Source organism: Rattus norvegicus, chromosome X (assembly GCF_021556685.1).
Source record: "Rattus norvegicus strain SHRSP/BbbUtx chromosome X, alternate assembly SHRSP_T2T, whole genome shotgun sequence".
Taxonomy (NCBI): domain Eukaryota; kingdom Metazoa; phylum Chordata; class Mammalia; order Rodentia; family Muridae; genus Rattus; species Rattus norvegicus.
The window spans coordinates 117,050,384-117,077,347 of record NC_141554.1 but is presented as its reverse complement, the minus strand read 5'-3'; the positions used below and the strand labels follow the sequence as shown (position 1 = coordinate 117,077,347).

Below are 26,964 nucleotides of genomic sequence, written 5' to 3'. Positions count from 1 at the left end.
AGGGAGGGTGGGAAAGGGGGTGGTTGGGGAGGGGAGCACCCTCATAGAAGAAGAGGAGTGAGATGGGATAGGGGGCTTATGGCTGGGAAACCAGGAAAGGGAATAACATTTGAAATGTAAATTAAAAATATCCAATAAAAATACCTCTATACACATAAACATTTATATAAATGGAGTTACACCACATGGAGCAACAATGTTTCCCCCAAAGAGCCATTTATTAACAAAAATGTCAGTGCCAGATATGGGAAACTTCCATTTGAGTTGTTGATTGGGAGTCCAAGAGACTCCCAAAACAATGTAAGGTCAAATTGATATTATTCTCTATTCCTTAGCATAACTTATAAGTGATACTCTATTGATAAAAATATTGTGAAGCTGAAATAGACCTTTTGCTTCCAGAAAAAGATATCATGCACCTTAGACATAGGAATTGAATGAGAGGTGAACCACACAGTCCTTCCTGAGGACTAGTTCTCACAGTATTGAAAGGTATGATCCAAGCTGTCAATGCATAAAGCCTATAAACCACAAAACGACTGTTCTTTTTTTTTTTGAGTATTTTTTTAATTAACTTGAGTATTTCTTATTTACATTTCGAGTGTTATTCCCTTTCCCGGTTTCCGGGCAAACATCCCCCTTATTCCCCCCCTCCCCTCCTTTATGGGTGTTCCCCTCCCTATCCTCCCCCCATTGCCGACCTCCCCCCAACAACCTAGTTCACTGGGGGTTCAGTCTTAGCAAGACCCAGGGCTTCCCCTTCCACTGGTGCTCTTACTAGGATATTCAAAACGACTGTTCTAACAATCTACCTTCTGTGGTGCAACAGTGGCACCTTTATCTCAAGGATAACAAGCATCTGTCCAAATGGACTCGAGGCCAGTTCAACAAGAAGGAACTCGTGCCTGGTACTGTAAACCTGGCCAACTACCTATAGATGTAGCTGTCATACACTAGAAGAGAGTACATAACTACAATTTCCTTACATCAAAATAGCTTCTAACTGTATGCTGAATACTTATCTGTATACCCACAGATAAGTGCAGCTGTCACCCCCGCCAAAGAAGCTTCTTTCTAAAAGCAGATGGAGGCTACTACAGGAATGCACAGCTAGTCAAAATGCAGAGGATAACTGACCATGGGGTGCCCTTTGCCAATTGGTTCAGATATAGCACAACTCATATTCTTAAGCCTCAGGGAACATCACTTAGAGGGTATGAGGAGACTGACTGTAGCATTTTTGTGTGTTATCTCCAGAAGCGTTTTTTCCCCAAAATAAAACAGCCGTTTCCAGTGGATTTGGAAGGGGATTATGAGCACATTGTTTAATGTGCTCAGAGTTTCAGTTGGACAATAAGAAGATTTTTTTCAGAGAAATAATGTACTTAATTTAGCATAACGGTGAGGCTTGACCAAATGCCATTCAACTGGGTACTTAAAAATGCCCGAAATGTAAGTTTTATGTTACATATGCCTTATCACAGTTGAAAAACACAACAAGAAAGCATTAATGGTACAAAAATATACATGTCTATGCATCACTAAAAATACTGTCATCAGTTTGCCTTAATTAGTTATGTTTGCCACCATAGACAAGGGTTGCTCTCAACCTTGGTTTATTTATTAATCATCTTATTTGTTTACATCTCAAATGTTGTCCCCCTTCCTGGTTACCCATCCACAGCGCTTCCCCATCCCATCTCACCCCTATGAAAGTGCTTCTCCACCATTCACACACTCTTGCCTCACTGCTCTAGCATCCCCCTACGCTGGGGCATCAAAGCTCCACAGGACCAAGGATCTCCTTTCCCTGTGATGTAGTAGAGGATGACCTTATCTCACATCAAAGGGAATTGGGTTTTTTTATTGTATTACCACTGTTCGATACCTCATGCTCCAGTGAATAGCACTATATCCATATATGGGTAGCAAGAACTGGATGTGGTAGGCTACCGGAAAATGGAAGAGGATGCAGAAGAAAAAAGAAGGAAGAGGAGCATGAAAATAGGAAGTAGGTGGGAGACATTTTGGAGTCATAGGGGTGTTGAAGGGTAGAAATATTGAATACAGACATATATGGTTGTATTTTATTGTACTTGTACAAATTTCTCAATAAATAAAAGTAATTTAAGAAAGTATGTAAACAGAGAGTACATTTTGTTCTCTAACTGTGTTGGGCAGCACCAATGATTGTAGACACTGTTACAGTTTTGATCTAGATGGCAAATTGTAACAAGCACTGGTCTAAGCTTGTGCTGAGAAGATAGTAATTTCTGAATGCTTAGAGTATGCAAAGCCCTTCTCTAAGACCCTTTTACTTATTAATTTGTTTAATCCTTTCTATAATCCTATTGAGTAAATAATAGTATTAGTGTTAGTTCACAGAAGATAATAGAACAGGAGAAACCAACAGTTATGTGACTTTTAAAATGTTAATGCACAATAAACTCAGAATCTGCTATAAATCCCAGATGTTAAATGTCTCTTACAAGCCATTGCCCATTTAGTTGTCCTCCATTTCTGTGGTTCCTTTCTTTGTTACTTATTTTACTGACTAGACACCCCTATGCTTGGGGGAAAAGGTTTGTAAAGTGTTGTTTTAGGCAAATATGTTGAGGAGACTAAATATCATTGCTCATAGGACATGCAAATATATCTACTCCATGGTCATTTTAAACCTAAAGCCAAGAGTGAGTAGTAGGAAGGACTAGAGGGTGAAACTTGTTGAGCTACAGTGAAAGTCAACGTGCTCATTTACATCACTGCAATTAAATACAGTGGTTCTTATAAGAATCCCTTTTAATAGTGAGGGACAGTGTTGACTGGCAAGAAAATATCCACTGATCAATTAAGAGATGCTGAAAGGGAGGGAGGGAAATACTAGGCTCCACTTGGCTTCCGGGGCATTTTCTATCAGTAGCAACTGTCAATATATTTATTCTTCAGTTCGCCACTGGTAACCATCTGTTAGGCCCTCAGGCGTGTGCTCTTCCAGTACTATCCTATGAGACTACTAGAACAGTAATTCAGAGCCTCATCTTCTCTATCAGACAAGAAGATAACCAACACACCAAGCAACAAGTACAGAATTTTAGTGGAAGTGTGGTTAAAGGAAAACAAGATGTTTTGTTCAGGGCTATGAGAGGAGTAGCAAATGTCATACTAGATGCCAAGAATCAACCCAAAACCTACATGGACACCACTTAATTAAAAAAAAGGAAAATAGTGCCATTATCATTTGCAGAGGTAAATAGTAAATGTTACTCTATACTTTTCAATTAGACATTATTTGTTTACCTTATTCCAAAACCTTGTTTTATTTCTTCCATGATAATCAGCACAATACATTTTCTTTACTAATTCACTTATTTTTGTTTGATGTGCCTAGATGTTTTGCTGCAAGTGTGTCTGTGTACAGAGTGTATTGCATTCCCTAGAGTTGCAGATATTTGTGAGTGCTGGGAATTGAAACTGAATCCTCTGGCAGAGCAGCCAGTGCCCTTAACCACTGAGCTATCTGTCCAGCCCCCATTCTCTCATTTCATATTTACCATATTTTTGTTTCTTTTGTAAAACTAGACTTCAAACTTGAAAGGGGTGACAGAAAATATCCTTAATTTTGTTTTAATTTAAATGTACAATGCTACTACAGTGTGTGTGTGTGTGTGTGTGTGTGTGTGTGTGTGTGTGTGTGTGTGTAACATAGAATTGAATGAACACTTGTGGGGAAAGAACCTAAATTGCAGGAAGTTTTAACTATAGGCTTCTGTCCTTACTAAACTACATTGTTATATTGCTCTGATCTCCAGTATCGCATTTTGCTCAGCACCTCAGATCAGTCCTCTGCAACATTCCACAATAAATGCAATCCCATGAGCTGTGTCAAAACAGGTAGAAAAGCATATCAGCCAGTTATCTTAAAAACAGTCTATTGGCACACACCTTTAATCCCAGCATTTGAGAGGCAGAGATTGGCAGATCTCTCTGAGTTTGAGGTCAGCCTGGTCTGCACAGTGAATCCAGAATAGCAAATGCTACACAGAAAGACCCTGTCTCAAAAAAAACCAAGATAGATAGATAGATAATAGATTAGATAGATAGATAGATAGATAGATAGATAGATAGATAGATAGATAGATCATAGATAAATAGATAGATAGATCATAGATAAATAGATAGATAGATCATAGATAGATAGATAGATAGATAGATAGATAGATAGATAGATAGATAGATAGATAGATAGATAATAAAATAAAAATAAAGACTATTACATGCAGTCCTTTGAGTCTGCCTCCCTATCATCTAAGTCTAGGTAGCATGGTACCAACTGGGATATTACACTCTACAGAGCATCTCGTCACACAGGGAAGAACTAATCCTGTGTACTCATACAGACACACACACACACACACACACACACACACACACACACAGTCTGCTCTACCCTCTAGAAGTCTGTTTTAATTGGTCCTATTTTCTAAGTTCCTTGGTGGCTCTGCTTTGAAAAACTGTAAAAATTAAAAGGACATTTTCCAGATTAAATCCCTTCCTTACACTTCTAACCCATCAGTTGTCTATTTATGACTGTGTGCTTCATTTTACTAAGTTCTATTTCTAGGCCACTAATATCATCTCATGCAGAGAGGGGTGTATTCAGCATTCCATGTGGTGTCATATTCTGAAGGGGGTGAAGACTCATTTTGAATGCCTGACTATTCTTTCTTACAGAGTTTTAGAGCACATAAACCAACTGTCTCGAAGGAATAGCTCCCTTCTGTTCTTGTCATTCGTATTACTGAATTCTAATGGTAAACAGTGAATGTATATACCAGGATATATGGTTCTCAAGGAAAAAAAAACACTCTTTCCTCCAGGGAAAATTTTATGTTCTCCAAGACTTTCTAAACTCGAAGCTGAAAAGGGAAGGCGATAACATCCAAGAAACTTCACTATGCACAAATCTCTCTCTCTCTCTCTCTCTCTCTCTCTCTCTCTCTCTCTCTCTCTCTCTCTCTCTCTCTCTCTCTCCTCCCTCCCTCCCTCCCTCCCTTCCTCCCCCCCTCTCTCCCTTCCCACACCCTTTCTCCTCCCCCATTTCTCACACACATTCACACACATATGCACACAAATACACCCACTTATACAAATACTACAGAGTAAAACAAATGAATAAATATTTAAAATATTTACTGTCTTCAATGTTTTTCTTATCATGAATGGCTAAGTAATACAGATCGTGCCATGGCTGAGTGTTGTCATTCAATAAGAGCTACATTATATTGATATAAACATTATCATTAAGAAGATAGTGTGATCGCTCAGCCAGTAGACATGCCTGTTCCAGCCTCAGATCCCGTAAGAGTGCAGGACAGAACTGACTCCTAGAGCCTTTTTCTTACCTCCATATGCTTATTCAGAGACAGATCTCTCTCTCTCTCTCTCTCTCTCTCTCTCTCTCTCTCTCTCTCTCTCTCTCTCTCTCCCCTCCCTCCCTCCACCCCCTCCTCCACCCTCTCACACACACACACACACACACACACACAAATACACCCACTTATACAAATACTACAGAGTAAAATAGATGAATAAATATTTAAAATTGTCATTGAGCAATTATTATATGTCAGGTACTACTTATGTGTTTCCCCATTTATCCAGTTGTCAGTGTTCATAGCAACTGCTGAAGTTGTTACTATTATTATTCCTCGTGAATACATGAAGAAATTGAACTAACATGGCAAATAACGTATCCCAGGATCAAAACTTGTGAGGGGAAGTTGAGAATATAATCCATGCATGTGACCTCAAACGCCTCAGTTTGAATATCTACCCATTTTAACTATTTTTCCATTTCTGTGATAAAACACTGTAAATAACACAACTTATAAAAAGGAATGATTTATTTGGGTTTAAGTTTCCAGAGGAAATGAGTCTATTATAGCAGGGAAACATCAGGCATAGTGACTGGAATGGTAAGCTATGAGCTCAAAACAGAAATCACAAGAACAAAGCACAGACAGTACACTAGGAGTGTTGTGAGGCTTTAAGATCTGAAAGTCTGCCCCCAGTAACATATTTTCTCCAGCAAGGCCATACTTTCCAAACCTATCCAGACAGCACTGTAAACTGGGGACCAAGTATTCAAATGTTTTTAGAAGAAAAGAAGATCTTCTAAACGTACCTAAACAGAGGTTATAGGGGCTGTGATATTCAGTCCATTCCAATCTCTTATAATGCCTTTTGGGAAAGACAGTAAGGAACACTGGAAATAAATATATAAATCAAATTCAAAGAATTCAACTTTTCAAAGGTAATTTAGAAAGTGACATTCTAACATGTTAAAAAATCTTTCAGGAAAAAAAGCATCTAAGAAGAGAAAGATTTGCAGAAGAGAGTAATTTATATAGACAGATACCCTGAGAAGATGGTAATAGAAAGTGAAAGTCAATAGATGGGTGACCCTTGGGGATGATGTAAACAAGATCATAGTGGTGGTTGCATACCGGAGTATATCAACCTTTCTAGAGGTGTTCAATAAAATACCATTTATTCAAAACAGAAAAGGTAAGGATGAAATTTAAAAGGTTAAGAACATTTAACATTTTAACAGAAAAATGCTTCAGAAAGACAAGTAAAAAGACTAAATGTTTAAAGTTAAATGATTTCGTGTGTCTCTGAACATATCAGAACACCTCTTCTCAATTTTGCCTGGAAATTTTGAAGACAGCTTCACTGCCTGTCCACATAGCTGTGTCTTCTCTGGGTATCTGTGCTTGGTTACCAGAGTAGGTGGAAACAAGAGCACATAGTACACTGAAGATTCATTCATTTTGGAAATCAGGCTAATCTTACAGCTAAGTCGATCCTGTTTGTGAAGACATGTTTAATACACCCGTCTGGGGGGGGTGATAGGCAAGAAAGAACTATGTTACTGTCACTAGAAACCCAAGAACAGTCTTCTGAGAACTGATAACAGAAGATATCAGGACATAGAAAAAACAGCATAGACCTTCTGGCTGTGCTGTCATGCTGGGGCTTGGCCACATAGCCCATCTTGAAGGTTCTTCAGTGAGATAAAAACTAATCTGTTTACCAAAGACTTTTTTTTTGGAGCTGGAGACCGAACCCAGGGCCTTGCGCTTGCTAGGCAAGCGCTCTACCACTGAGCTAAATTCCCAACCCCTACCAAAGACTTTCTAATGCAACTGAACTATGTTCCACGAGTCAGGATCTGGCCTGAAAATTGACTTGAGTGCATATACTCATATTGTCAGAGTCAGCATTTGCAATGAGACTTGATCCGTTTTCCAGCAGTTTACTGAAGCTGATTTTCTCAGTTCGTTAGGATCCCCAGTTAATTAGTGACATAGAAAGATGACAGCTATTCTTATTTTTCAGTCTCTCTAAATGATCATTTAGAGTGAATATTACCCTGGTCCCTGGAAATAATCTTAATGAAGAGCTTTTGTATCTTACCTCTTACCTTAGTTCATTTTAGTGTTGCTAAGTAAACACAGGACTTCGTATATTCTAGGCAAGCTGTCTACCATGGACCTATATCACCAGTCCTAGGGATTTCATATTTTAATTCATTGCTTAATGACAAAATTAGAGCAATCAGAGAATCAGATGTTATAACTACCAACTGTTAGAAAAGATGGACACTACAAATATAAATATGTCTGACCTTATAATTAGTGATTAATGAGGCTTTTCAGATCAAACATGTTTCTTGAATTAGTCTACTTCGAATAGTCCACACTCCCAGCACTGCAGAAACCATCATCTGTAAAAACACCAATGATTTATTAGGAAACAGAGGAACATGAACATCTTTTACAAACAAACCATTATTTGGTGACCTTCTCCACTGAACTTCCCCTTAACTAATGGTGATTTACAGTTAGGGTATCATCCATTCATTTCAAGGATAATCTCCCTTGGCTTTGAAATAAATGCTCCAATTTAACCTTTCACCTTAATACCACAAGGTCCCCTTCTTGGCAAAATGAACAGCGTCCTAGCCTAATAACTTTCTCAGCAGGGCATGTTCTCGGGCCATGCAAATAAATGGGGTCAATTAATATAGCATCTCTGGTATCCATTATTGTTGCTAAATATATATTTAGAATGTGTATGAGCCACACAAGTAGAGCCCAGTATAGTGACCCTGAATTCACTTTTATGAAATGTTGAATGCAATAGATCATGCAATGTTTAGAATATTATGATTCCAAGCTGAGTCATAGGTGCTCCTCAAGAAAGGGAAACTTGATGCCAGTGTCTTACTACCGACCATAAATACCTCTTTAACCAAGACGATTTTTATATGTTTAATATATGAAGGTTACTGTATTGTTTTGTTTGAAAAATAACTTTATTAGTGAAACATCAATATTTCCTAAATCATTGCTGTAACCTATCTGGAAACTATTGACTGTAATCATTGATGCAACCTCCAAATAGTGAATTTAGAGTAACAAATTTAGCCTTTTTATAAAAAATACATGGTTATATTTTTTAATCCCTTAATCTATCACATCCATTTGGTAAACTTTTTTCATACCCAAAGTAAGTTAAATGCTACCACATACTATAATAACAAAAAAGAAAGTGAAACAAAATAATGTAATAGAGTGGGGAAAGTTGTGGTTAAGAGAATAATTTTCAGCAGGGTGAGAATCTCGAGATGCCTCCAAGGAAATACTGTTTAAGGTGAGATGGTGTGGTGAGAAAAGGATGAAGCTAGAACTCAGTGGACCAGTGAAAGCGATGTAGGGTGATTCACTCTGGCTTTAGAGAAATCTGTGGCCTTTCAATGAGTTGAAACATAACTGGACCAGCATTGAAAAGTCCAGCCTGAGTTCTGGAAATCAGTTTCTGTTAGTCAAACTGATGGGCATGAACAGCCCTGCCCTTGAGCCATCTCACCAAGCCTTTAAAATTGTGTAAGGTTTCTATGTATTACACACAGAGCACCTCTTTTATATATTGTCTGCTCCATAAGCAACAATAAAAGTTTACTGTTTGGTATTCATTGCAAAGGAAGGAAGGAAGGAAGGAAGGAAGGAAGGAAGGAAGGAAGGAAGGAAGGAAGGAAGGAAGGAAGGAAGGAAAGCTTAATCCTGAGGTTGTTTGTGAGAAAAATAAGTAAGGGTGGACTTAAAAAGCATCAAAGAGAGTGAGTATAGTAGTTTAAGTGAGAAACAATGGTAGCCTGAACTAGTGTTATCAGCAGACACTGGGAAAAGGATTCTGAAGAAATACAACATGTGGTAAAGTGTAAGGAGTCTGAAGACAGATTAAACATCAAATTATTTAGCTCCAGTATTAAGAACTTGGATCTATAACAGGGCCAATTGAACCAGATGGAAAAAATATACATCACAGTTAGAATTAACCAAGGCCATAAGAGGAATAGAGGACCAGATCAAGCAAACTGCCGTGAGAATGTTATGTTTCTGATGTCTAGTTAAGAGTGTAAGGAGTCAGAAAGATATAGTTCTGGGGAACAAGAGCAAAAATAAAGAATCATTACGTAGGATGACACAAAAGCTAAAAACTTGAGTGAGGTTGTCTATGTTTATGATTATAGATGAGGAAAAAATTAGACCACAACTAAATCCTAGACAAGCCCAACTAGTTGAGGTCATGGAAAGAGGTGGAGAACAAAGTTGTAGACATAAATCAGTAAAGAAGAGACATGGTAGGATGAAGTACCGCAAAGTTCTAAAGGTCAGTAATTTAGGAAGGAGGACATAGTCATCGTCAACAATTTCTAAAAGATCAAATAAACTACAATCAGAAGTGATAACAAAATTTCAGGATTTTGGCACATAGATAAGCAGTTTAATGAAAGAAATAGAAATTAGAATTGCCATGAAGATTAGTGAATGGCATAACACAGCTGGAGAGCAAATTGGGAAGTGTAAACAGCACAAACATTTCCTTTCCAATGATTGTATAATACTTTCACTGGTAATCTTTAACAGATGAAGTCTTTGGTTTCTGAAGGGTTAAAGGAAATCAGCTCACCACAGATGTTCCTACCTAAAGACATGCATCCCCTCATACTCCAGGGGAACAGAACTAGTCAATAAAGATTCCAACTATGTGCATGGAAAGCCCCAATATCGATCCTGTGCAGATAACATTCAAATCATTGTAAGACAGGAATGTAGAAGCAATTTAAAAACCATGACCTACATCTACGAAGGATATACCAGAAGCCTCAGCCCCTTGTAGTATCGTAACATGCAATCATCCCACACTCCATGATCTTTCTGGTCAATGTTTACTCTGTTCATTGGTCACTAATCTAGGTATTTCACAATTTCATAGCATTGAACAAATAGTAGAGATGGGCTTCTGATCAAAATAGACTAAATACACTGATTTTAAAATAAAGTTTGTTTCTGTAAGTGTGAGTAAAACATTTCTATGATGAAATTAATGTAGGTCACTTTATTCATTGCTACCTGTGAGGGTGTGAATTTTTAATCAACAAACCTGTTCTGAGATCTAAGTATACTATAATTTTGAGAAATGAAATTACATGATCAATCTGTTATATTTTATTACATTAATAACAATGAATCCGTGTTCAATTTTACTTTGTATAGATAATGTTCTAAAACAATCCTATGGCATGCTCCAATTTTAAAGAAAAAAATAGTAAAACTTAGGTATTAATTAGACTGAATTGTTTCAGTAGTATTCCCCTGAATCTATTTATAACTTTAATTTTGTGAGTTCTTCAGGATGAATAAACCTTTTACAAGTTTAGTCTTTTCTTTTTTTTTCCATCTTTATTGACTTGAGTATTTCTTATTTACATTTCGATTGTCATTCCCCTTCCCGATTTCGAGGCCACCATCCCCCTAGCCCCTCCCCCTCCCCCTCTATATGGCTGTTCCCCTCCCCATCCTCCCCCCTTTTATCACCCTCCCCCCCAACAATCACGTTCACTGGGGGTTCAGTCTTGGCAGGACCAAGGGCTTCCCCTTCCACTGGTGCTATTATTAGGCTATTAATTGCTACCTATGAGGTTGGAGCCCAGGGTCAGTCCATGTATAGTCTTTGGATAGTGGCTTAGTCCCTGGAAGCTCTGGTTGGTTGGCATTGTTGTTCATATGAGGTCTCAAGCCCCTTCAAGCTCTTCCAGTCCTTTCTAAGATTCCTTCAACAGGGATCCTATTCTCAGTTCAGTGGTTTGCTGCTGGCATTCGACTATGTATTTGCTGTATTCTGGGTGTGGTCTCTCAGGTGAGATCTACATCCGGTTCCTGTCGGCCTGCACTTTGCTTCATCCATCTTATCTAATTGGGTGGCTGTATATGTATGGGCCACATGTGGGGCAGGCTCTGAATGGGTGTTCCTTCTGCCTCTGTTCTATGGTTTAGTCTTTTCTAAACGATGTTTTTGCAAAAAGTTCTCTTTGCAGAGCCTCAGCTAGCCTGGATCTTACTATATAGATCTTACTAACTTCAAACATGAAAATTTATTGTCTCTGCCTATCAAACTATGAAGTTATAATTTATACATTTGCCACTATACCCAGCAACAGGGTCTTAATGATTTTGTACAAGGCCCTCAATTATGTGCAAGAATGACTGAGGGACAATATAATACGTATAACCTTTGGACAAAAGTACCACACATGTTTTGGAGGGTTTTTATTTTAATGTGATGAAATTGTATGCCACTCCTGGCGAATCAAATTTTATATCAAGTGCTATAAGTGTGTTAGCCTGAAATCTGATGATTTAAAAAATTTAGATTAAAACATTAAAGAAAAAACAGACACACGTGTGTGTGTGTGTGATTTACATTTAGTTCAACAAAAATGAATTACTAAATTATAGATTATATATTGAGATCTACAAAATGCGCATAAAAATCAAAGATCTAAGTAAACAAAGCAACATACCATGTTCATGGACTCAAAATCTCAGGTTTTCCCAACCTGATCCAGTTTGAGTTGGAACAATTCTAACATGGAAACATATCGGGTCTACATGGATTGGTAGAATTAATATTGTGAAATGGCTGGCTACTCAATGAAAAAGCAATTTATAGGTTCCATTCACTCCACATCAAGATTTCCACAACATTCTTCACAGAAATAATGAAACCAGAAAACACAAGCCAATCCAGAACAAAAAGAATACTGGAAGTACTGCTTGAAGTCTCAGACTTCAAGTTATAAAACAACATATTGACTGGCACAAAAATAAACATGAAGGCCAAAGGAATAAAGTAGAAGACTCAACCATGAGTAAGCACAATTATAACTATTTTATATTTAACAAAGAAGCAAAAAAATGTAAAACATATACTGGAAAAATAGCAATCTCAACAAATGATACTGGAGAAACTTAATGTCTACATGCAGAAGTAAGAAATTAAATCCATACCTAGCACCATGAACAGAGATGATTTCCATGTGGATCAAAGACCTCAATATGAAATGTCAAACAAGGAAAATGACAAGAAAAAGTATAGAGAGGACACTGTAAGACATCATTATCAGAAGGGACTTTTGAAGTAGGCATCCATTTGCCAAGGAATTAAGGCCAACATAGACATTTCGGACTTCATAAAACTAAAGAGGTTCCGAGCAGCTTAGTAAACAATCAAGTAAAATAAGAAATCCATAGGATGGGAGAGAACTTTTCCAGATATACATCTGACAGAGGATTAACATCCAGAATATACAAAGAATGCAAAACAAAACTAAACAAACATAAAAAAACCCAAATGACCCAATTTTAAAAATAAACATAGTTTAAACATAGTTTTCAAGAGAAGAACTAAAACAGTGCTATACTTCAAAAACTGTTCATCATCCTTATTAATTAGGGATATACAAATTAAAACAAGTTTGAGATTTCATCTTACTCTAGTCAGAACGACTAAGATCTACAAAACAATTAACAACAAACACCGGGGAGGCTATAGAGAAATTGAGATGCTCGTTTACAGTTGTTGAGAATGTAACTTGGGCCAGATACTCTGGAAATCAATATAGAGACTCTTCAATAACAACAAAAATGAACATGCTGAGTGAGTATCTTGAAGTAAGATGTTGAATCTTTTGGGCGTATGATTTAACTATATCACTCCTTGGAATATGCCCAAAGGACTCAACATCCTACGGTATAGGTACTTTCTGATCAATGTTCATTTTGGATGTATTCACAATAACCAGGAAATGGAAACAACCTAAATGCCTTTCAGCTGATTAGTAACTAATGAAAATATGGTGGACACATATTATAGAATGCTATTCAGCTGTAAAGAAAAAAGAAATCATGAAATTTGCAGGTAAATGGATGGACCCAAAAATTATTATATTCACATAGGTAATACCCAGACCTCCAAATCCTTAGATATAACTATAAAACACAGTGTAACCACAGAAATCAGGAAAATATTGAAGAACTATGGCATCCTAAATTGTATACTTATACCACAAATAACTGTAGCCCCTCATATAAAGAAAATATTGGTTGGAGATTTAGCTCAGTGGTAGAGCACTTGCCTACTAAGCGCAAGGCCCTGGGTTCGATCCTCAGCTCCAGGAAAAAAAAAGAAGAAAAAAGAAATAAAATATTATTTTTGCAGTAAATGAAGAGCATCATAGGAAATCCACAACTAGACACAGTGCAGAGACCAACAGAGTGTGGGAAGCTCAACCCCAATGGATACATCTACCTCACAACTGCTGCCATTAATGTATGTATGGTTCAGGGAACATTGAGCAAGAAAAAGCAGAAAGATTTAAGAGCCAGAATATACAAAGTCTGGTTTGAAACAATTTCTCCCAGAAATAGCTTCATAAACAAGAACAGAATGGTGGCACTGTTAATGGACATATTATGTGCAGGGGAGACATTTTCACTGGGTCCCACATCTCAAAAAAGTGCCACATGCAACTCATGACTCCTAAGAAAAGGAGAATTAGTTTCTGCCAGTGAAGAGACTCTTTATTATGTAGGTGTATGTATCTGTGTGCATACATATTAATATGTATATATTATACACATGTCTATATACATTATTATATATTTATGTAACAATAATAAGAATCAAAACTATCAATTTGACAGTGGGGGGACATGAGAAGGTCTTGAAAATAAATAGCTATCAGGGGCTGGAGGGAGGATAGGGAATGAGAAAAGGGATAATTTTTTTCAATTAAAACATATTTAAAAATAAAATAGCCCACACCCGCGGATCCCGGCCCGCAGCAGCTCTCTGCTCCCAGACCCGGTGAGAGAGAGACCCAACCGCCTGGTCAGGTGGGCACTCCTGAGGCTGCAGAGCGGAAGAGACCACCAACACTGCTCACCCCTGCCCACATCCCTGGCCCAAGAGGAAACTGTATAAGGCCTCTGGGCTCCCGTGGGGGAGGGCCCAGGAGCGGCAGGACTTCTGCGCCTGAGACACCGCCGGAACCTGAAAGAAACAGACCGGATAAACAGTTCTCTGCACCCAAATCCCGTGGGAGGGAGAGCTAAACCTTCAGAGAGGCAGACAAGCCTGGGAAACCAGAAGAGACTGCTCCCTGCACACACATCTCGGACGCCAGAGGAAAAAGCCAAAGACCATCTGGAACCCTGGTGCACTGAAGCTCCCGGAAGGGGCGGCCCAGGTCTTCCTGGTTGCTGCCGCTGCAGAGAGCCCCTGGGCAGCACCCCACGAGCGAACCTGAGCCTCGGGACCACAGGTAAGACCAAATTTTCTGCTGCAAGAAAGCTGCCTGGTGAACTCAAGACACAGGCCCACAGGAACAGCTGAAGACCTGTAGAGAGGAAAAACTACACGCCGGAAAGCAGAACACACTGTCCCCATAACTGACTGAAAGAGAGGAAAACAGGTCTACAGCACTCCTGACACACAGGCTTATAGGTCAATCTAGCCACTGTCAGAAATAGCAGAACAAAGTAACACTAGAGATAATCTGATGGCGAGAGGCAAGCGCAGGAACCCAAGCAACAGAAACCAAGACTGCATGCCATCATCGGAGCCCAATTCTCCCGCCAAAACAAACATGGAATATCCAAACACACCAGAAAAGCAAGATCTAGTTTCAAAATCATATTTGATCATGATGCTGGAGGACTTCAAGAAAGACATGAACACACTTAGGGAAACACAGGAAATCATTAATAAACAAGTAGAGGCCTACAGAGAGGAATGGCAAAAATCCCTGAAAGAATTCCAGGAAAACACAATCAAACAGATGAAGGAATTAAAAATGGAAATAGAAGCAATCAAGAAAGAACACATGGAAACAACCCTGGATATAGAAAACCAAAAGAAGAGGCAAGGAGCTGTAGATACAAGCTTCACCAACAGAATACAAGAGATGGAAGAGAGAATCTCAGGAGCAGAAGATTCCATAGAAATCATTGACTCAACTGTCAAAGATAATGTAAAGCGGAAAAAGCTACTGGTCCAAAACATACAGGAAATCCAGGACTCAATGAGAAGATCAAACCTAAGGATAATAGGTATAGAAGAGAGTGAAGACTCCCAGCTCAAAGGACCAGTAAATATCTTCAACAAAATCATAGAAGAAAACTTCCCTAACCTAAAAAAAGAGATACCCATAGGCATACAAGAAGCCTACAGAACTCCAAATAGATTGGACCAGAAAAGAAACACCTCCCGTCACATAATTGTCAAAACACCAAACGCACAAAATAAAGAAAGAATATTAAAAGCAGTAAGGGAAAAAGGTCAAGTAACATATAAAGGGAGACCTATCAGAATCACACCAGACTTCTCGCCAGAAACTATGAAGGCCAGAAGATCCTGGACTGATGTCATACAGACACTAAGAGAACACAAATGCCAGCCCAGGTTACTGTATCCAGCAAAACTCTCAATTAACATTGATGGAGAAACCAAGATATTCCATGACAAAACCAAATTTACACAATATCTTTCTACAAATCCAGCACTACAAAGGATAATAAATGGTAAAGCCCAACATAAGGAGGCAAGCTATACCCTAGAAGAAGCAAGAAACTAATCGTCTTGGCAACAAAACAAAGAGAATGAAAGCACACAAACATAACCTCACATCCAAATATGAATATAAAGGGAAACAATAATCACTATTCCTTAATATCTCTCAATATCAATGGCCTCAACTCCCCAATAAAAAGACATAGATTAACAAACTGGATACGCAACGAGGACCCTGCATTCTGCTGCCTACAGGAAACACACCTCAGAGACAAAGACAGACACTACCTCAGAGTGAAAGCCTGGAAAACAACTTTCCAAGCAAATGGTCAGAAGAAGCAAGCTGGAGTAGCCATTCTAATATCAAATAAAATCAATTTCCAACTAAAAGTCATCAAAAAAGATAAGGAAGGACACTTCATATTCATCAAAGGAAAAATCCACCAAGATGAACTCTCAATCCTAAATATCTATGCCCCAAATACAAGGGCACCTACATACGTGAAAGAAACCTTACTAAAGCTCAAAACACACATTGCACCTCACACAATAATAGTAGGAGATTTCAACACCCCACTCTCATCAATGGACAGATCATGGAAACAGAAATTAAACAGTGATGTCGACAGACTAAGAGAAGTCATGAGCCAAATGGACTTAACGGATATTTATAGAACATTCTATCCTAAAGCAAAAGGATATACCTTCTTCTCAGCTCCTCATGGTACTTTCTCCAAAATTGACCATATAATTGGTCAAAAAACGGGCCTCAACAGGTACAGAAAGATAGAAATAATCCCATGCGTGCTATCGGACCACCACGGCCTAAAACTGGTCTTCAATAACAATAAGGGAAGAACGCCCACATATACGTGGAAATTGAACAATGCTCTACTCAATGATAACCTGGTCAAGGAAGAAATAAAGAAAGAAATTAAAAACTTTTTAGAATTTAATGAAAATGAAGATACAACATACTCAAACTTATGGGACACAATGAAAGCTGTGCTAAGAGGAAAACTCATAGCGCTGAGTGCCTGCAGAAAGAAACAGGAAAGAGCATATGTCAGCAGCTTGACAGCACACCTAAAAGCTCTAGAACAAAAAGAAGCAAATACACCCAGGAGGAATAGAAGGCAGGAAATAATCAAACTCAGAGCTGAAATCAACCAAGTAGAAACAAAAAGGACCATAGAAAGAATCAACAGGACCAAAAGTTGGTTCTTTGAGAAAATCAACAAGATAGATAAACCCTTAGCCAGACTAACGAGAGGACACAGAGAGTGCGTCCAAATTAACAAAATCAGAAATGAAAAGGGAGACATAACTACAGATTCAGAGGAAATTCAAAAAATCATCAGATCTTACTATAAAAACCTATATTCAACAAAATTTGAAAATCTTCAGGAAATGGACAATTTCCTAGACAGATACCAGGTATCAAAGTTAAATCAGGAACAGATAAACCAGTTAAACAACCCCATAACTCCTAAGGAAATAGAAGCAGTCATTAAAGGTCTCCCAACCAAAAAGAGCCCAGGTCCAGATGGGTTTAGTGCAGAATTCTATCAAACCTTCATAGAAGACCTCATACCAATATTATCCAAACTATTCCACAAAATTGAAACAGATGGAGCCCTACCGAATTCCTTCTACGAATCTACAATTACTCTTATACCTAAACCACACAAAGACACAACAAAGAAAGAGAACTTCAGACCAATTTCCCTTATGAATATCGACGCAAAAATACTCAATAAAATTCTGGCAAACCGAATTCAAGAGCACATCAAAACAATCATCCACCATGATCAAGTAGGCTTCATCCCAGGCATGCAGGGATGGTTTAATATACGGAAAACCATCAACGTGATCCATTATATAAACAAACTGAAAGAACAGAACCACATGATCATTTCATTAGATGCTGAGAAAGCATTTGACAAAATTCAACACCCCTTCATGATAAAAGTCCTGGAAAGAATAGGAATTCAAGGCCCATACCTAAACATAGTAAAAGCCATATACAGCAAACCAGTTGCTAACATTAAACTAAATGGAGAGAAACTTGAAGCAATCCCACTAAAATCAGGGACTAGACAAGGCTGCCCACTCTCTCCCTACTTATTCAATATAGTTCTTGAAGTTCTAGCCAGAGCAATCAGACAACAAAAGGAGATCAAAGGGATACAGATCGGAAAAGAAGAGGTCAAAATATCACTATTTGCAGATGATATGATAGTATATTTAAGTGATCCCAAAAGTTCCACCAGAGAACTACTAAAGCTGATAAACAACTTCAGCAAAGTGGCTGGGTATAAAATTAACTCAAATAAATCAGTTGCCTTCCTCTATACAAAAGAGAAACAAGCCGAGAAAGAAATTAGGGAAACGACACCCTTCATAATAGACCCAAATAATATAAAGTACCTCGGTGTGACTTTAACCAAGCAAGTAAAAGATCTGTACAATAAGAACTTCAAGACACTGAAGAAAGAAATTGAAGAAGACCTCAGAAGATGGAAAGATCTCCCATGCTCATGGATTGGCAGGATTAATATAGTAAAAATGGCCATTTTACCAAAAGCAATCTACAGATTCAATGCAATCCCCATCAAAATACCAATCCAATTCTTCAAAGAGTTAGACAGAACAATTTGCAAATTCATCTGGAATAACAAAAAACCCAGGATAGCTAAAGCTATCCTCAACAATAAAAGGACTTCAGGGGGAATCACTATCCCTGAACTCAAGCAGTATTACAGAGCAATAGTGATAAAAACTGCATGGTATTGGTACAGAGACAGACAGATAGACCAATGGAATAGAATTGAAGACCCAGAAATGAACCCACACACCTATGGTCACTTGATTTTTGACAAAGGAGCCAAAACCATCCAATGGAAAAAAGATAGCATTTTCAGCAAATGGTGCTGGTTCAACTGGAGGGCAACATGTAGAAGAATGCAGATCGATCCATGCTTATCACCCTGTACAAAGCTTAAGTCCAAGTGGATCAAGGACCTCCACATCAAACCAGACACACTCAAACTAATAGAAGAAAAACTAGGGAAGCATCTGGAACACATGGGCACTGGAAAAAATTTCCTGAACAAAACACCAATGGCTTATGCTCTAAGATCAAGAATTGACAAATGGGATCTCATAAAACTGCAAAGCTTCTGTAAGGCAAAGGACACTGTGGTTAGGACAAAACGGCAACCAACAGATTGGGAAAAGATCTTTACCAACCCTACAACAGATAGAGGCCTTATATCCAAAATATACAAAGAACTCAAGAAGTTAGACCGCAGGGAAACAAATAACCCTATTAAAAAATGGGGTTCAGAGCTAAACAAAGAATTCACAGCTGAGGAATGCCGAATGGCTGAGAAACACCTAAAGAAATGTTCAACATCTTTAGTCATAAGGGAAATGCAAATCAAAACAACCCTGAGATTTCACCTCACACCAGTGAGAATGGCTAAGATCAAAAACTCAGGTGACAGCAGATGCTGGCGAGGTTGTGGAGAAAGAGGAACACTCCTCCATTGTTGGTGGGATTGCAGACTGGTAAAACCATTCTGGAAATCAGTCTGGAGGTTCCTCAGAAAATTGGACATTGAACTGCCTGAGGATCCAGCTATACCTCTCTTGGGCATATACCCAAAAGATGCCTCAACATATAAAAGAGACACGTGCTCCACTATGTTCATCGCAGCCTTATTTATAATAGCCAGAAAATGGAAAGAACCCAGATGCCCTTCAACAGAGGAATGGATACAGAAAATGTGGTACATCTACACAATGGAATACTACTCAGCTATCAAAAACAACGAGTTTATGAAATTCGTAGGCAAATGGTTGGAACTGGAAAATATCATCCTGAGTGAACTAACCCAATCACAGAAAGACATACATGGTATGCACTCATTGATAAGTGGCTATTAGCCCAAATGCTTGAATTACCCTAGATCCCTAGAACAAACGAAACTCAAGACGGATGATCAAAATGTGAATGCTTCACTCCTTCTTTAAATGAGGAAAAAGAATACCCTTGGCAGGGAAGGGAGAGGCAAAGATTAAAACAGAGACTGAAGGAACACCCATTCAGAGCCTGTCCCACATTTGGCCCATACATATACAGCCACCCAATTGGACTAGATGGATGAAGCAAAGAAGTGCAGACCGACAGGAGCCGGATGTAGATCGCTCCTGAGAGACACAGCCAGAATACAGCAAATACAGAGGCGAATGCCAGCAGCAAACCACTGAACTGAGAATAGGTCCCCTATTGGAGGAATCAGAGAAAGAACTGGAAGAGCTTGAAGGGGCTCGAGACCCCAAAAGTACAACAATGCCAAGCAACCAGAGCTTCCAGGGACTAAGCCACTACCTAAAGACTATACATGGACTGACCCTGGACTCTGACCCCATAGGTAGCAATGAATATCCTAGTAAGAGCACCAATGGAAGGGGAAGCCCTGGGTCCTGCTAAGACTGAACCCCCAGTGAACTAGTCTATGGGGGGAGGGCGGCAATGGTGGGAGGGTTGGGAGGGGAACACCCATAAGGAAGGGGAGGGGGGAGGGGGATGCTTGCCCGGAAACCGGGAAAGGGAATAACACTTGAAATGTATATAAGAAATACTCAAGTTAATAAAAAAAAATAAAAAAAATAAAAAAATAAAAACACAAAAAAAAAAAAATAAAAATAAAATAACTCCTAGGAGTGTTGTTTTAGATATAGGTAGGCTTACTCTAAAATGTATATGAAAAAGCACAGGCCCGAAAATAACTAAAATGATAGTTATAACTAAAGTATAAATACCGATTCTATTACAATAGTTGAAGTTTGGACATTTAAATTAACGGAATAGAAGAGAGAATATAGAAGCAAATTCATAGAAATTTGCCCAAAGGATTTTGAACAAAAACCTAAAAAAATGTTTGGTGGAGATAGGTAGCCTTTCCAACAAATGGACCTGGAACTACTGAGGGCTTTTAGCCTTAAAACTAATATTTGACCTGAACATCACACCACATAAAAAATGTCTAGAAGTGGATCATGGACTTAAATGCAAAGCCAAAAACTGCACTATTCAAGAAAAGGTCAAAGAAAAATCTTCAGGCTGTAGGAATGAGATTTCTTAGCTCTGATAATTCACAAAAGCATAGTCCATAAAATTATAACATGATAAACTGGATTAAATTAATCATATTTTGGATATTTTATTTATTTACATTTCAAATGTTATCCCCTTTCCCAGTATTCATGTGTGCACATCATCCACACATACTCATACAAACACTCATTAATACATAAAATTAAAATTTGTAAGTATTTTAATCAATGATAATAGCAGCATTTTCATGAACATTCACTGAATATTGTTCAATCATATTTTGTCATGGTAAATGAAATGGTAGAAACACTCTGAAAAACAGTTTGGTTGTTTCTTACAAAAATAAACACACAGTTACCATATGATCCAGCAAGAGTACACTTAAGTATTTATTTAACATAATTAAAACTCCATGACTATGTAAAAATTTTGCAGATCATTATTCAAGCTTTACTCATAATATCTCCTAACCAGAAACAGTCCTAATATTCTTGAGCAGGAAAGTTACTAAACAGCAGATGATTGTAGGTATTCATAAAATAGAATATTACTCCAGAGTAAAATGAAATGATTTATTGATAAATGAAACAACTTAGAATGGCTCTCCTAGTAACTAGGCTAATTCAAAAATCAGTCGATCAATCATAATACGTTATATGTTACAAACTTCCACTAACAAAAATTCTTGAAATGAGGATTTCCATAGATGAACATCAGGTTAGTGTTTGCTGGAAATCTCAGACAGAATAGAAGTGAAAAAGTCTGGTAGGTTTTGTTATAGAAGAGAATCCCTGTAGCTATTGAATTACTGTGTCTTGACTGGGCTGCTGAGTCATGTGTCTGTTCACATGATAAAATTTCATGGAGATAAACAGAGAAGTTCGCATAAAACTGGGTTATTCCATTTTTGGTGATGTAATCATATTTATTATTTTAGTTATTTTTATCAGATATATATCTTTATTATTATTATTCCCTTTCCCGGTTTCCTGTCCATAAGCCCTCATAGCCTTTCCCTCCCCCATATGGGTATTCCCTCCATACATCCCCTTACTGCCCCCCCATATTCCCCTGCACTAGGTGGGGTCCAACCTTGGCAGGACAAAGGGCTTCCCCTTCCACTGGTGTTCTTACTAGGCTATTCTCTGCTACATATGCAGTCAGAGCCCTGGGTCAGTCCATGTATAGTCTTTGGGTAGTGGTTTAGTCCCTGGAAGCTCTGGTTGGTTGGCATTGTTGTTCATATGGGGTTGCAAGCTCCTTCAACTCTTTCAATCCTTCATTTAATTCCCCTAAACGGGGTCCTGTTCTCAGTTCAGTGATTTGCTACTAGCATTGACCTCTGTATTGGGCATGCTCTGGATGTGTCTCGCAGGAGACATCTATATCCAGTCCCTTTCAGCATGCATTTTTTAGCTTCAGCAATCGTATCTAGTTTTGGTGGCTGTATATAAATTTTGCTTCCATATCACCTCCTATGGATATTTTTCCCCTTTTAAGGAGTGGGAGCATCAGCATTTTGGTCATCCTTCTTCTTGAGCTTCCTGTGGTCTGTGGATTGCATCTTGGGTAATTCGAGTTTTTGGGCTAATATCCACTTATCAATGAATGCATACCAAGTGTGTTTTTCTGTGATTGGGTTACCTCACTCAGGATGATATTTTCTAGTTCATTCCATTTGCCTAGGAATTTCATGAAGTCATTGTTTTTGATAGCTGAGTAGTACTCCATTGCATAGATGTACCGCATTTTTTAATCCATTCTTCTGTTAAAGGGCATCTGGGTTCTTTCCAGCTAAAAATAGGTTATTCCAAATATGATAGTTATAGAAAATTATATCAATATAAGATTCCTGTTGTTATGTTTATACCTATGCAAAATAATGGCATGGACAGAAACTAAAGTATTTTAATGATAATTTAAGTGTATTTTCATTAATGTATTGTATTTGTCTCTGTGCATATACTATAGCATACACATGTAAGTTACAGGACAACTTGTAGAAGTTGGCTCTCTTCTTGATATCTAGGACTCAAATTCAGATCATCAGGGATTAGATTTAAAGGCAAACACCTTTACCCACTGAAGCATCTCACTGACAATAGTATCTTTATTTTAATCCTTTCTATTGTTCTTTTTTCCTCTCTTCCTTTATTTTCCTCACTCCTCTCCCCCACCTTTTTCCTTCCCTCTCTTTCTTCATTTGTAAAAGAGCCTAATTAGCTAACCTAGAGTAACCCTGAACTCATAATCGTCCTTTCCCCACCTTTAGAGTTTTGGGATCACAGGTGTTCTGCATCACACCTGGCTTGCATGTAGATGAAAGCATATTGAAAATAAAAGTATAAATCAATGAACATTTAATAGAATATTGATAATAAAAATATATATCTGAGAATAGAAATATTTTACATAGTCTTTCATCTTAGTGGGATTTGGTTTTACAGAGGCAACTTGTTCTCATATTATCTGATTCTCAAGTATGTTCTCCGTGAGATATTTTGGTCCTCTCTACTTTCTGTGTATTGCTTTACCTTGCCTGGTTCTTGACATATTTCAAGTGTTCTATAACTACTATTTAAAGAATAGTGGAAGAAAATTCCCTTAGGTGAATACAGGACTGGAAGAAAGTGAGATAGAGATAGATAGATAGATAGATAGATAGATAGATAGATAGATAGATAGATAGATAGATGGATGGATGGATGGATGGATGGATGGATGGATGGATGGATAGATAGATAGATAGATAGATAGATAGATAGATAGATAGATATTATATTAGAAATATATATATTAAGTAGAAATTGCAAAATGGTAGACTCAGAAAAAGGCGAGACCCAAATTGTAATTATAGGACAGATGCTTCTTCTTGAATCTTTTTCTTTTTTGAGACTGATATATTCTCTGTATCCACCACTCTTACTTCATTATTCTGCCCCTGGCCAATACACCAACCTGCCTTTACATTGGGCAAGTTGATGGAAGTACTAATATTGGTATTTCAGAGAAATACCAATAAAGCTAACCAGAATGACTGAGAACTCACAGATAATAATGATGCTTTGAACAGAAGTTCTGTTGTTGACTTTAAATGAGGTAAGCCCACGATGTTGGTGCTTAAATTAACCCCAATATTGTTGGATAGGTAATTGACCACAGTATCTATGTCCAGCTTGCAAACTCATCATTTACTAAGTAGACTCCGATGTATACATGTCAATTTGATCCATTTTGCTCTTGTATTATGTGAGAGAGGAGAACATGTTGACTTGGACTACTACACAAAAAGGTAGTTTATATCCAAACCCTTGACATTAAAATTTTAAAATTTTAATTGTCAGTCCCTAGTTATTATAGAGGGGACCTTAAGTAACTCAAATTTTTCTTCTAGGTTATATATTCTTCCTATAGTCAACTAGGCAACACATATTTACTGAGAACCCAGTAAATGCCAGGCACTCTTCTAGGCCCCAGAGATGTATTAATAAGTACGTCAGACAAAATGTATTCCCCTCACAAGTCTTACACAGTAGTGAGGGGAAAGAAGTAGTAAACAGTATTGATGGTACATTATGTATTAAGAAACAGTGCATGCCAGGCACTTTCTCTTGTCTCTTTATATACACCTATGCATAATACCTTTAGAGCATGCTCGCCCCTAAGTAAAGAGAAAACATCACACCCCCATCTCAATGCTCCATTTTTTACATTTTTAACTGAGCCTTAATGTCCTATCATGTGCTTAGTATCATGTTGTTCTGCTCTGAACTTGTCTTCTGTCTCCTTGTGTAAGAAGTGGTAATGAATTAGTTATTTGCAAAGCAGAAGAAAAATGATCATAAAAGTGATGCTATCAGAAAGTAATCAAAACTTCTGCTTCTCGAACTCTTCCCTGGATAAATTCTTACCTACATCATCTTTAAGTACAACTGCAATGCTGGGAACCACATTAAACCCAAATATAAGACGATTCTGAAGAGTATAGAAACGAAAGCGCCCAGTATCAACACTAAGCTCCAAATGAATTCCTTATCTGTTTTTATCTCCCACTGTTTAAGTCAGAGTTGTACGAAAGGAACTAATAACTCAGTGTTGTCAATGGTACAAATGATGAAAAAGAATCTTGGTTTACTAGTCAAAAGAAGTAGGAAAGAGTTTAACGAGAGGTTAGAGTACACTGTTCTAGTCTAGCTATAAACCATGTGAGTATTGGAGACTAGGAAGGGACTTGGCACCAATTCAGGCTGAAAGTAAAGCCTCAGTTTCCCTATGCACAAGGTTGTGTAATGAGTTACTATGGTAGTAGTAGTAGTAGTAATAGGTAAGACCACATAATAAATTAAGAATTTCCCGGGAAAGGGGATAACATCTAAAATGTATATAAAAATATCCAATAAAGCAGAGAGAGAGAGAGAGAGAGAGAGAGAGAGAGAGAGAGAGAGAGAGAGAAAGAGAGAGAGAGGAAGGAAGGAAGGAAGGAAGGAAGGAAGGAAGGAAGGAAGGAAGGAAGAAAAAAGAAAGGAAGGAAGAAAGAAAGGAAGAAAAGAAGAAAGGAAGAAAGGAATGAATGAATGAATGAATGAATGAATGAATGAATGAATTCCCTCCTGGGTATACAGGAATATTGTTATCAGAAGCCAAATGGGGAACTTGACCTTATGTTTCCTTAGTGTTAACAAAGCCTCACCATTTCTCTCATCATACCTAGCTGTCCATTCTTACGGATTAACCATTGTGTGCATACACTACCTTTCATTTACTCATTCATCCATTAATGAGCATATAGGCAGATTAAACATCTTAGTTATTGTGAAGAGTATTTCAATAACATGGACATGGAAGCATAGCATTAATAATTTTCCCTTTAGATATATACCCATAAATGAATAATATAAATAACATAAATAATATAAGTAATATAAATAAGTATATATAAGAAATATAAATAAATATAAGTAAATAATATAAAAAATCTATTTCTCTTTTCTCAAAGAATTGTTATACTGATTTCTGAATTATCTCTACTAACTCCCACACCAGTGTATAAGGGCCAACTTTTCTTCAAATCCTCACTGACATCTGTTATTTTTGTTCTGTTTTGGTCATAAACACTGAGATGAGATTGTATCTCATGGTAGTCTTAGCCTGCATTTAAGTGACTGCTAATGTTCTTTTTTAAAGGTGCCACCTATTTGAATGTCTTCCATTGAGAAGTATCCATTCTTAATCATTACCTACAATAATTTATTACATGCCTTATAAAGTGCTAGAGGAGCTTAAAGATTCTCAACACAAAGTAATGATGAACTGCTAAGAAAAGAGAAGTGATAATTATATTGATTTGATCATTACTCCACAGAAGTACTAAAGTATCACAACTCCCCATAAATACGTATGATTTCATCTTAAATCTTAATTCTAAAGCATAAAATAACTACAGGCACGTAAAAGAAAAATTAAAGCCAACTCCACTTAATTTCTTGCAAAAATAAAAAATTATCATTTTATTTTAAGAAGCAGATACTTTCCTACCCAACCAGAGAAATAAAAATTTTCAGCCCAATATACCTCTCAAATGCAGATAAAATAAGAGTTCTAAAACTGTTAACAATTCCATTTTAGATATATAAATGCAGTCAGTATAAATTAAGACCTAGCAGCATTTGTGTCAGAGGAGCAAGACTGATTCAATATTGAAAATCATTAAAGTGCTCCCTGAAAAATCCACTGGCCAAACTAGCTAAGGAATCATGTAGGCAATCTTCACTCTGTCTCCTGTCCCTTAATTCCTATCCTGGCCTTATTCCCAGGATTATAGCAGACCACATCCTGTGGCCTCTCCTTACTTTCTACCT

The 26,964-nt window shown here is 37.7% G+C and overlaps 1 protein-coding gene across 12 annotated transcripts in view; it reads right to left on the bottom strand.

Moving 5' to 3' along the window:
* The window catches only part of Rtl4 (retrotransposon Gag like 4), a 411,363-nt gene that overhangs the window by 239,699 nt on the left and 144,700 nt on the right, over positions 1–26,964 (bottom strand). For 10 of the 12 annotated variants that reach the window (NM_001433137.1, NM_001433142.1, NM_001433141.1 and 7 more), the window contains 1 exon segment: positions 7,691–7,789. The gene's annotated coding sequence lies outside the window, so the exon portion shown is untranslated. 12 annotated transcript variants of the gene reach the window in all.